The 13,196-nt window shown below is 40.6% G+C and overlaps 1 long non-coding RNA gene and 1 pseudogene across 1 annotated transcript in view; both read left to right on the top strand.

Moving 5' to 3' along the window:
• LOC122482932 overlaps positions 1-13,196 on the top strand; it is a 58,185-nt gene that overhangs the window by 43,896 nt on the left and 1,093 nt on the right. The window lies entirely within an intron of this gene.
• LOC122482931 lies at positions 3,465-4,492 on the top strand (annotated as a pseudogene).

Below are 13,196 nucleotides of genomic sequence, written 5' to 3'. Positions count from 1 at the left end.
GTTCCTGGGCCACATAAGACGGTGTTTACCAGAAACACCGTTGAGCCAAGCAGACTGTTTACCTGGAAGTTTGTGAAGAGCTGAGTCCACAGCTCACAGCCGTAAGAATCAGCTCTCCCCACAAACTGACGGTGGCCTTGAGCTCTACGGGCAGCAGCGTCCCCCTTGTGAATTAGGAGAATAGATCTCATTGCTCATTGGGAAGAATTCCTCTCCTCTTTCCAGTTCTTACAGTCACAGCAACTGTGTCACAGCAGCTTTGTCACAGCCTTTTGCCAATAGCTGCTGCGTGTCCCACACCATCAAGGTCCGTCGTCCTTGGGCCGCGGCCACCTCAGCCCCTGTCGCTGCTGGATTCACCATGAGAAGATGCCGTGTCACTGCCTGTCACCTAAGCTGCCACCGGTTCCATAGAGACCGCATCTGCCACCGTCCCCTCATCAGCAGCCGGGGGCCCTGCCATAGGTTGGCCTGTCACCAGGCTCCACTGTCATCGCTACAGCCTCTGCTGTCTGTTGCTTGTTTTCTCCCTGAGTAATGGAAAAGGAGAATGTTCTCTTTGTCCCTTTTCTAAGAGGAACATGAGGCTGTTCACGTTAGGAGTTTTCTTGCACCGGCTGATTCCAGGTCTGCAGAGGGAGCAGATCGTTTACTGTAACCTACTGGAAACTCTTAGAGCACAAACAAGGCAACTTGGGATACTAATTTTGATGAGAATGATCTATACCTCAAAGGCAAATCATCTGTTAGAGTCTCCTGAAGCATGAGCTCTTTTCAGCTAACAAGGTTTGAAGCAGCCTGTCCAGAGGCAGAGGGTTGGTTCGTGATGTTTCTTCACCAAACCCCTTCAGGAGGTGAGAGAGGCTGAGCGATGCCCCACGGCCCAGGCTTTGGTCAGCGCTAAAATTAATATTCTTTCACTTTAAAGACTTACCCAGTGAAGAATAATTTCTACAGCTCAGGTTGGGGGGTGTAGGGAAGGAAAGAAAAGAAATAGCTGATCGGCAGCTCTTCACGCAGGGACAGGATCATCAATGGATGGGCGTAGATATCGATTACTTGAGTAGGGATGCAGCCCTTTCTTTGGGCAGCCTCCTCCACATATCAGCATGTAAAAGTCCTTAGCTTAGGGCCGTCAGTTTCACATAAAAGAAATCCTCCAGTCTGTGGTCTAGAGGGTATAATATAAGCTTGCCTCTAAGGATTCTGGGAGAGCCCACTAATTATTATTAAGACTTGAATTTGATACCCGCCAAACATGCCTTTTTCAGTATTCGGCTAGGCCTCCCCCTGTGAGGTTCGGTTTCTCCGGAGGGTGAGTTCCGCCCCAGCCTTCTGCAGAGGTGAGGGAGGGGTCCTAGGCTGGGGGAGCAGATGTTGAGTGTACCAGCTGCTCCTTTCTACCACTTTCCTGTGTCTGGCCCAACCCTACACCCCTGCCTTCAAACGTTGCTGAAGACTGCATGCCTGAATCTTTCTGGAGCTCGAGGGCAGAAACTATTTCACTTCTTTTTATCTGCTCCCAATAGGCACTTAAATGACTAATGAGTTTTCAGGAGAAAAGACCTAAGTCGTTTCTTTTGTTCAGTCTATCATGTTTAACCAAAACCCCTCCTTTTTTCCCCCCACTGCACTTTGCTTTACAAAATTTCATCTTTAGCCTGTGTTTGTAACACACAAGAGAGTTGAGTATACTTTGCCTCAGAAATTGGAAATGGTATCGCAAAATGTATAACATTCTCTGTGGGCCCAAGGTGGTCAGGCAAGTCGACGCCTGTGGAAGGAAGTTACAGGAGAAGTGGGGACCTCATGGGGGTGCGGCAGTGGATGCCAAGAGGAGAAGGAGGCTGGTGAGAAGACACCACACTAGATATTAAAGGGTATTTTATGCCATATTGACAAGTTGGACTTAAAATATATATAGGACCACCGGGTCACAATACAATGAGGTAAGCCTAACATTTTAAGAGACACACACGAACTACCTCCTCAGCGACTGAGTGAACGGCCCCATGATAGTTTCCTCTCCCGTGATATTTGACAAGTAATTTCTTCAGCTCTTCCTCTTCCAAGACACCTCTTCATGACTGTATCAGTGTCTCGCGCTTCTGTGGTTTTTACTTGTCTGCATCTGAGGGTGACACTGAAGCATTAACTCACCTCCGCCATGCTAAGTACACTCTCCACACATCCCTGGATGACTGGGAAGCTGCACACATGCACAGAGGAGACCCAGCAGAGCTCCGTAGAAAGCAACACCGAAGGACGCGTGACAACCGGCTAAGCTTCGAATGTACTGCTGACCTGCCACATGGATGGATCAGTGGAGTGTGGAGGCCTCGCAGGCTCGGGGTGTTTGAAAACAACCTCTGCCCGGGTCACCGGCTGACTATTAAGCGATGCAGACATAAAAGGAAACCCTAGGAAATCAGGCCGCGGGAAATAAAAATTACAATTAAAAAAATCTCAGCAGACACGTCAGCAGCTGCATACTGTGGGGGAAGGTAATTCCGCAGTACTACAAAAAAATACGTCAAAATTCATAGTTGCTACAACATTTAGTTAAAAGGTCCAGTTTTCTACAAAAAAATTATGAGATGTGGAAAGAAACAGGGAAGTGTGACTCATACTTGAGAGACAAAAGTATTTGATAGAAACTGACTTCTAGTCAGCCCAGATGTCGACTTTATCAGGAAAAGATCTCAAAGCAACTATGACAAATACGTTGAAATAATTAAAGGAAATATGACAATTCAACAGCTCAAGGATGTCAGAAGAGAAATAGAAACCACACACACACACACACACACACACACACACACACACACACATACACAGATTCTAGAGTTGAAAAAAACCACACTGACATTTTCCAAAAAATCTCTAAATGGGTTCAACAACAGATTGGAGATGGCAGAAGGAGGTATCAGTGAGCTCCAAATAGAGCACTGGAAATTATTCAGTCTGAAGAGCAGAATGAAAAAAAGATTCAGGGTAAGTGAAGAGAGCCCCGAAGGCTTGTGAGACAAACATCAAACATGAAATAGGAATCCCAGAAAGAAACAAGAGACAAATTGGGGCAGGAAAACATATTCGAAGAAATAATGGCCAAAAACTTCTCAAATTTGATGGAAAACTTAAATCTGCAGATCTGAGAAGCTCAAATAATCATAAGTAGGATAAAATAGAAAAATGTCTATTACCTGGACAAAGAGAAACCCTTGAGGAAAAAAAAACCATATATCTAAGATTCTCCCCTTGTCTGGGTGTGGACAACTTGGTCTCATTTTATGTTTTAATGCTTATTTATTTTTGAGAGACAGAGAGAGAGAGAGAGAGAGAGAGAGAGAGAGAGAGAGAGAGCATGAATGGGGGAGGGGCAGAGAGAGAGGGAGACACAGAATCCGAAGCAGGCTCCAGGCTTTGACCTGCCAGCACAGAGCCCGACGCGGGGCTCGAACTCACGGACTGTGAGATCATGACCTGAGCTGAAGTTGGACGCTCAACCACCCAGGCGCCCCTAGATGCAAAGACTCAAAACAGGTTGAAAGCAAAAGGATGGGAAGAGATACATAACGCAAACAAAGTGTATAGTAGCTGGGCGGGATATATCGTTCAAAATATACTCTAAGAAAACTATTTCTCATGACCTTTGATTGATAAGTCAGTCAAGATTTAATAATTGTAAACAGAGCTCTTTGGTCTGAGCCGCGGAAACAAGATGACGAAGGGGACATCAACGTTTGGAAAACACCGCAATAAGACGCATGCGTTTAGCCGCCGCTGTGGCTTGAAGGCCTACCACCTTCAGAAGTCAACCTGTGGCAAGTGTGGCTATCTTGCCAAGCGGAAGAGAAAGTATAACTGGAGTGCCAAGGCTAAAGGAAGAAATACCACTGGGACCGGTCAAATGAGGCACCTAAAAATTACACACCACAGATTCCGACCTGGATTCCATGAAGGAACAAGAGGGCAGCTGTTGCAGCATCCAGTTCATCTGAAGGATTTCAGTGATTAGTCACACAATAAATGTTCTGGTTTAAAAAAAATTGTAAAAGAATATCTAAAATCGGCCCCCAAAAATATGAAGTCAAAACTGACAGAACAGAAAGGAGAGGGAGTTCGCCAGTTGCAGTTGGAGACTTCAGAGCTCCTCTTGTAGTGACCAGTGGAACAACTAGACAGAAAATTGGTGAAGACATAGAAGGTGTGAACAGAACAGCCACCCAACCTGGTCGTGTTGATATGTAGGGATCACCCTACAGATGTTGATGAAGACTATAATTTAGAAACTGTGCTGTATTTTCCCCAAAGGGTAAACCCAGCCCTAACAACCCACTTGAGACAGACCAATGAGGCAGAAAAGAAGGGATTAGAGCAAAGCAGGATTTCCAAGGGCCAGAGTCATGAAGACTAACCAGAATGGCGATGCTGAACATAAATGGAGCAGGATCCTTTCAGGTCAGCGAGGCAAATGCTTTTCCTACTTAGAAAGAGAGGCAAAGCTGGGCAGACAGAGTTGGGGTTGGGGGGAAGTGAGGCGAGGGGGTGGCATGAGAAGAAAAGCATTTGAGCCCCAAGCTGCAGCTGACAATCCCAGGGCTGATCCCAGAGAATAGGCACGGAAGCAAGTGCCAGAAAGGAACCAAAAATCCTTCCTGAGATTCCACCAGAGATCGTTTGTTCCAAAGTAACACTGCACCAGAAATCTGAGGAGCTCCATCCAGCCTCGAACGCCATCAGGCCAGACGGCGTGGAGGCCAAGAAACAGCACGGGAGCTTGGCAAACTCTACAAACGGAGCCAATCTAAGCAGCCCAGACCTCGGTGAGATTAGGATTAAAAAAAAAAATCTATGTAAACCTATCCATTTCTCTGCTCTTATATTTGCTTGCTTTTCCTTCAGTGTTTTGTTTTGTTTTGATTTTTAATTCCAATCAGGTCCCAGCTGAACCAAGGGGGAAAGTGATTTCCCACACCTAAATCAGGGTAAATAATGGAAATGCTGCAGAAGCACGCAGGGTGGCGATGGCCGTAGAGCCAGGGAATCGTTGGTGGCCGAGAGAAACGGTGGGGAGGGGTTCTGGACCACAGAGCACAGTCCTACCTTTCTTCCTAGGGATTTCTACCTTTCCTTTGTGCTTTCTCTGGAAGTTTGTGCTCACGCAGCGGCCTTGGGCGTGAGGCCTGTGACTTCCCATCGTCCGGCTGGAGAAACAAACAAAGGATTGCCTCTATGGAATTGTGGAATGTTTATTATTCTAAAGAAAAGCATCTGTCTTCTCTGGCAGGAAATCCTGCCGTCATATCTTAGAACGGCCCCTGAAATAGTCTTCAGTGCCTTTATTTAGTTTTTTCCAGCTTTATTGACATACAGTTGACATATAACATTGGTGTTATGTTCAAGGTGTACAACATGATCATTTGAGATCTGTATATATTGTGAAATGATCACTACAATTAGATTAGTGCCTCATATTAAGCCACAGGATATCTGGAAGCACAAGAAGGTAGGTGACCCACTGGGGGTGGGGCAGTGGCTGAGTTCATAAGCAGTGCCCACAATTGCTCAGGCTGTTAACATGGCCACGGAAGCAAACCCACTCCCAATCCTGGATCCTGCCCTGTCGTTTCTTCCTCCTCCTTCCCAGGGAGTGGGGTCTTGGAGATTACAGCCTTGAGGAAAACACTGGGACTCAACCCCACAGATGATCCATGGAACTCGTGGACAAATATTGTTGTGAACTTCTGGGATGTGTAAGAGCTTTGAGGAAGCCAGAGAAAGTTCCCATAACTCAGCTTGCCTACCAGCTCAGCCAGTCTCACTGACGGGACACACGGCTGGCTGTTCGCTCAACTCTCACGTTGCCAGAGGTTGAGGGACATTTTAGAAGTAGATTCCTACCTTTAAAAAAGATACTTTTTCTTCCTTTGTATTAAGATGTTATATGTTGCCTTTCCTTAATCTCTTCTGCAGAATGTAAGCAAGTCAAGTAGGACACTAACAAAAATCCATCATAATTTTCTGTGTCTAATATGTCAGTATTTACATTCCTACTTCCTGTCTTTCTCTTCTTTAATTTTTATTTCTGGGCTCACTTTTCAGAATTTTCCAAGGTGAATTTAGGAACTGAATGTAGACTTTTTCCTTCTGTTTTTATTTGTCTTCCTATCTTTCTCCCTTACAGTCTGTTTTGTAACATAGACTTACACACCCACATCAGAAGGAAGCACACTTATAAGTATGTATAGGACCATCTCCGAGGAGCAGGTTTAGAGTCTAACTGAGAAAAAAGATCCTATTCCTAAAAAGAGCAGACTGGAGGATTTTGTGATTAAAATGCAAAAAGAAATCTCGACAAAAGAACTTTCTGACCCTGGTAGTACAGAAGTTAAATGGTACAAAGACCAAAGGACACAATGAAATCTTCATCTCTAGGAGACCAAAGCTGGCATAGGATTTCTACAAGAACTTCTCAGATCCCTGAGTGATTCAGATCCCTTTTTGCTTTAAAGCTATATAATTTTGTAACACTATCACTAATTCTGCATGCTGGAGTTTGTTATCTGATGTTTTACCAAATATGACTTCCTTTAAATAATAGAAAATGTGTATTTTAGTGAGATCTAAAATGATTCATTGTCAAATTAAAGAAGGGAGATGTCTCTACCAAAGATCAATGTAGCTGATTTTACTGCTTTCCCTGAGGCAATGTGGTTTTACACAGCTATATTGCTGCCTTAGGGAAAATTGTGACATTTCCCTCTATTTACAAAGAGTGGAAACTTAACCAATTACTTGTGAACCTTGCAAATTTTGTCAAATGTATGTTTACTAAACAAATGAATTGTTGTTTTGGACAAGTAGAGAGAGATTTTTAAGGGTCAGGCTTGATAAATGGCAGAAGCCCACGTAACGACTGAGGACCAGTCTGGCAGGACTTGGCAATGATAACAAACTGAACAATGAAGGTCCATTATCTCAGAGTTCACAGAAGAAGGGCTTGGCCGCTGGCCAGGTGTATAATCAGTCTATTTTAGTCTTTATCACACAAACCAATGGGTTTTTTTTCAAATAATAGTAAATTAGGTGTGGCTGTTTTCTTTCTTTCTTTTTTTTAAAGAGGATTTCCTGACAATCTGCCTGGAAGTTATGATACTATCTTTGTGTATTTTCAGAAAATGGTACATTATGCACCTATGATAAGAAACAATGGGTCTTTGGTATCAGCTTTTTGATTCTGGGTGTTTGGGGAATTTTATTTTCAATGGTTCTTTTGATTTCATTAGTCTACATCAAGGCCAACTTTACCTTAGTCCACATCCCTTAAAATCTGTGCTTTGTGATGCCCCATTACAATAAATAAAGAGAGCCACAATGTCTATATGGCAAGTTGGCTTCCACTTATTCAAAGAGCGCAGAACAGACACAGCACTGCCACCCAAACCTCACCTACAATACATACTTGCGGTCACACACAGAGGTCTTTGAAACCAAATATCTGTATTTATCAGCACATTGCAGTCATTGCTGCCTAATTCACTTCCCTCGTTGTCACAATATACCAAAACTAAAATTTTAATTATTTCTTGTGGGGAGAAAATAGTCCTCAATCTCAAATCACTCAAGGTTCTATTTATTATTGAACCTGCCATAAAGAAGCTGAGAATTTATCGTTTAATATGAGTAAGAAAATTCATCATTTTTATTAGTTGGAGATACTATAAAGCCTTTGAAAATTTTACAGAAAAAAACTAAAAGACGACTTACTCATATGTATTTGGTACAGAAATTAAGGTTAAATTAAAGTAATTGCTCAAACCTTCAATAATGCTCAAAATATTTAAAAATTCAACATCCATTACAAAACTCTCGGCAAAATACAAATAGAAAGGAATTCCCTTAATCTCATAAAGGACAACCAATAGCTAATATCATACTTAATAGCAAAGGCTGAATGCCTTTTCCCTACCATTGGGAATGAGGCAAGGATATCTGTTCTTACTACCTCTACATAAGATTATACCAGAGGGTCGCCTGGGTGGCCCAGTAAGTTAAGCGTCTGACTCTTGAGATCGGCTCAGGTCATGACCTCAGAGTCATGAGACTGACCCCCGTGTGGAGCCCCTACATTGGGCTCCACATGGGGTGTGGAGCCTGCTGGAGACTCTCTCTCCCTCTCTTTTTTTGCCCCTCCTCCACTTGCACACACTCACAGGCTCACTCGCTCTAAAAATATAAATAATTAAATAAAAAGGGAAAAAACATAAAAAGACTGTACTGGAGATCTTAGGCTGTGCAATAAAGTAGGAAAAAGAAATAAAAGACACACATATCAGAAAGGAATAAAGCTATTTTTATTTACAGGCAACATGATCACCTATAGAAAATCTGATGGAATTACCAAAAAAATGTACTAAAATTAATAATTGAATGTACCAATATTACAGGATACAAGATTAATATATAAAAATCAAGCATATTTCTATATACTAGTGAAGAACAATCTCAACTTGAAATTTAAAAATCAATGCCATTTATAATAGCAGCAGAAATATTAAATATTTAGGGGTAAAGCTGTGCAAACATGTTTAAGACCTATACATCAAAAACTATAAAACATTGCTTAGAGAAATTAGAGAAGACTTAAATTAATGGAGACATAAAATGTTTTCATAAATTAGAAGAATCAGTATTGTTAAAATATCAACTCTTCCCAAGTTAATCTTTAAATTCAGTGAAATCCCAATCAAAACCACTAATTTTTGTCTTCTGTAGCTTTTCATAAACTGATTCTAAAATTTATATGAAAACGCAAAGTACCTCAAATACTCGAAACAAGAAATAAAGTTAACAGATACACACCATTTGATTTCATAATTACTAGGGGCACCTGGGTGTCTCATTCAGTTAGTCATCCGACTCTTGATTTTGACTTAGGTCGTGATCTCACGGCTTGTGAGATCAAGCCCCAAGTTGGTCTCCGTGCTGATAGCACAGAGCCTGCTTGGGATTCTCTCTCTCCCCTTCTTTCTCTGCCCCTCCTCCACCCACAGTCTCTCTCTCAAACATTAAAAAAATGATAAATCTGCAGTAATCAAAGTTGTGCGGAATTGGCATAAAATAGACATTTAGGAAGAGTGTCTAGAAATAAATTCAGTTGGTTTTCTACAAAGGTACTAAAGCAATTCAATGAGGAAAGGAAAATCTTTTTAATAAATACTACTAGAAAATTTGGATAACTATACCCCTCAAAAATGAACCTCAAAATCTACTTCACATCATATGCAAAAATTAACTTGAAATCTATTATGGTATAGGCCTAAGTATAAAATTAAAGCTAGAAGAAATCATAGGGGAAAACCTTAGTGACATTTGGTTTGTTAAAGTGTTCTTAAATATGACACAAAAAGCACTAAGTGAAAAGGAAAAAAAATAGTAAATTGTACTTCATCAAGATAAAAAATTTTTGCTCTTTAAAAGACTGCCATGGGGGCAGCTGGGTGGCTCAGTCGGTTAAGGATCCGACTTCAGCTCAGGTCATGATCTTGTGGTTTGTGAGTTCGAGCCCCGCATTGGGCTTTGTGCTGACAGCTCGGAGCCTGGAGGCTGCTTCGGATTCTGTGTCTTCCTCTCTCTGCCCCTCCCCTGCTCACATTCTGTCTCTCTGTCTCTCTCTGTCTCTCAAAAATAAACAAACATTAAAAAAAAATTTTTTTTTAAAGACTGGCATGAAAATGAAAAAGCAAGCCACACACTTGGAGAAAATCTTTGCAAAACCTTTATCATACAAAAGACTTTATCTGGAATATAAAAATATCTCTTATAAACCAATCAGAAGGTGACCTTTATTTAAAATGGACAAAATAATTGAACAGACACTTTAGCAAAGAGGATACATGGATGACAACACATGAAAAGGTCATCATGAGCCACTAAAGAAATACAAATTACAAATTAAAATCATAATGAGATATCACTACACAACTACTAGATTGGCAACAATTCAAAAGGCTGACAATATCAAGTGTTGGTGAGAGTAGGAAAAAACTGAAATTCTCATACACTGCCGGTGGAAATGTGAACAGGTGCAGCCACCGTGAAAACCTGTTTGGCAGTTTCTTGGTAAGTTGTACACATACCTATAATTTGACCCAGCCGTTCCACACCTGGACATTTCCTCAAGAGAAACAAGTACATTCTACACAAAGATTGATACATAAATGCTCATGGACGCTTTGTCTATAAGAGCCAAAAACTGGAAACAACTCAAATGTCTATGAACGCTCAAATGGATAAGCATATTGTGATATAGGAAACACTATTCCACGGTGAAAGCGAAACTATTCATACATGTAACAGCATGAATGAATCTCAGAGTAATTATTCTAAGGTGAAAAAAGCATGGCCAAAAAGTACAAGGTGAATGAGTTCATTTATATAAAATTGTGGGAAATGCAAACTAATCTGTAGCAACAAGAATCTAATGCAGTGGTTGCCTGAACTTCGGTTGGGGGAAGTGAGGAATAGATTATGAAAATGTACAAGGAAACATTTTAGAATGGTATTAACATTCAGTATCCACATCGTGGTGATGGTTTCATGAGAGTATAAATATGTCAAGACATTTTATACCTTAAATACATGCAATTTATTATATGGATATTACAGCTCAAGCAAAAAATAATAATGCTTTGTTGAGCACTGTTCTTTTCATTCCTCCCACTTTGTTCATGAGTTATGTAATGTTAGCAATCCAAGTTTGCTTCTGTTTCACCCAGCCTTTCAAAATTTTATGCTTACAGTATTTAAATGATAGAGGGGCACCTGGGTGGCTCAGTTGGTTAAGGGCCCGACTCTTTTTTGTTGTTTTTGAGCGAGAGAGTGAACACGTGTGAGCACGAGCAGGGGCAGGGCAGAGAGAAAGAGGGGAAAGAGAGAATCCTAAGCAGGCTCCACGTTCAGCACAGAGCCTGATGCGTGGCTTGATCCTGTAATCGTGAGCTCGTGACCTGAGCCAAAATCAAGTAAGTATCTGACTCTTGATCTCAGCTCAGGTCTTGATCTCAGGGTTGTGAGTTCAAACCCTGTGTTGGGCTCCGTGCTGGATGTGGAGTCTACTTAAAAAAAAAAAAAGTATAAAAGTTATATTGTTAAGTAAAGATTATATTTAAGGTGACTAAATGTGATTTAATAGTATCTTGTCATTAAAAGTTACTTGACAGAATGTGGACAATATTTTCAAAATTTTAAGTGTATTTTTTACTGCTTAGGAATAACAGCCACTATTTTTGTTTCCAGACCTTCTCATGCATATAGAAACATAATAATTTTTAACTGGGATTACATTGCATGTAATGTTTTATATCTTGATTTTAACATGTAGCATGTTAAATTTTAGCACTTTTACATGTAATTATATTTTACATGTCATTTCAAAAATGCAATTTTTCTGTTGTATAGTAAACATTACACTGTAATGGATAGGCCATAATTTATTTAATTTCTCTTTTTTTTTAACTTTTTTTTTTTTTTTTGGAGAGAGAGAGACAGAGAAAATTAGCAGGGGAGAGGCAGAGAGAGAGAGAGAGAGAGAGAGAGAGAGAGAGAGAGAATCTTAAACAGGCTCCATATTTAGCTTGGAGCCCCATGTGGGTACTGATTTCACAATCCTGAGACCATGACCTGAGCCAAAATCAAGAGTCAGATACTCAAATGACTGAGCCACACCCCTGACTTTTCTTGTTTGGGACATTTAGGTTGTCCTCAAGCTTGCACTAATATGTATAATGCTGTGTTAAACGTATTTGTATGTGTGTGTATTAAACCATTTCCTTATTTTTTAGTGTAAACTCTTAGACATAGATTAATGATCAAAGAATATGAATACACTGAGGACTCCTGATATGGTGTCAGACTTTTTTTCAGCAATACCGAACCAACTTACATCTCAGTGGAAATACATAAAAGTATATGGCTGCTAGCTTATCTTACTTACCATATTCTTCAAAGTATTGAAGCCTAGAGAGCTTTTAAATTTTAACACGATTTCCCCCCCTCACTATTTAAGGAAACAAGGAAATTTCTTGAAGGAAACCATCATTTTGATATGACATCCTACTTAAAAGATATGAATCAGCTTTTCAAAAAAGTAAAAACCAACGCACCCCTTTTATGAGAGTCGTATCATTAACATTCATTAACAGTGCATTACAATTCTTTGTCAATCTCACAATTTTTCTTTTGCTAATAGACAAATTACCTACTATAGTCTCTGATTCTGATACACAAACATGTAAAAATTTGGTAAGATGTTTAAGGCACAGCTTGTGAAGTGACAAATTCTTCTTTCTTTTTCACGTAATGTGTTTGGCTTATTTCTTTTTCACTTAATTATAGGTCTCCAGTAGAAATTATCACCTGGTAAGAAGTGACAATTATTTAGCTACAAATACCAAGTATAATTTTATAGACTATAATAGTTAAAACTGTGAAGAGGCATTCTAGGATCTACAGCCTGTTTAGATCTCTGTTTTAAATAGATTTTTAGATGAATCTATTTTTAGATATTTTTAGGGAAGTCTAAAAAATAGATTCCCTGCTTTTTTTTTTAACTTAAAAAATTTTTTTTTGCTGTTTTTTTGAGAGACAGAGAGAGACACAGCATGAGAGGGGGAGGGGACAGAGAGAGAGGGAGACACAGAACCCAAAACAGGCACCAGGTTCTGAGCTGGCAGCACAGAGCTGGATACGGGGCTCGAACTCACGGACCATGAGCCGAAGTCAGACATCCAACCGACTGAGCCACCCTGGTGCCCCTAGAGTCCCTGTTTTTTAATTGTGTTATATCAGGGACAAAACTCAGACACAGGTTGAGTGCTAGAGCCTTTTCATTTTTGTGCGTGAGTCTTCTGGGTCTTTATCTGATGATTCTGACCTTCACCCACATGACTGATGTGTACCTGATGGTCCAGCACCAATGTGTGGTCTGACAGTCTGTGATGCATTAGGACCCTTGGCCCTCAAGATAATTCAGACAAGGGTCAACGTCCATAGGATAATGTTAGATCAGCTTTCAGTGGGGGTATTCAGAAAGAAAAATGGTTAAACTGCAGACAAAAAAAAGTGGCACTAGTTGAGGCTAACAAGTGAATAAATACGCCACGAATAAGGTCTACAGGAGCCTACTCAGGGAA

This window comes from Prionailurus bengalensis, chromosome D1, assembly GCF_016509475.1.
Source record: "Prionailurus bengalensis isolate Pbe53 chromosome D1, Fcat_Pben_1.1_paternal_pri, whole genome shotgun sequence".
In the NCBI taxonomy this organism is placed as follows: domain Eukaryota; kingdom Metazoa; phylum Chordata; class Mammalia; order Carnivora; family Felidae; genus Prionailurus; species Prionailurus bengalensis.
The sequence above is the reverse complement of the archived record's forward strand: the minus strand, read 5'-3'. Positions and strand labels throughout refer to the sequence as shown.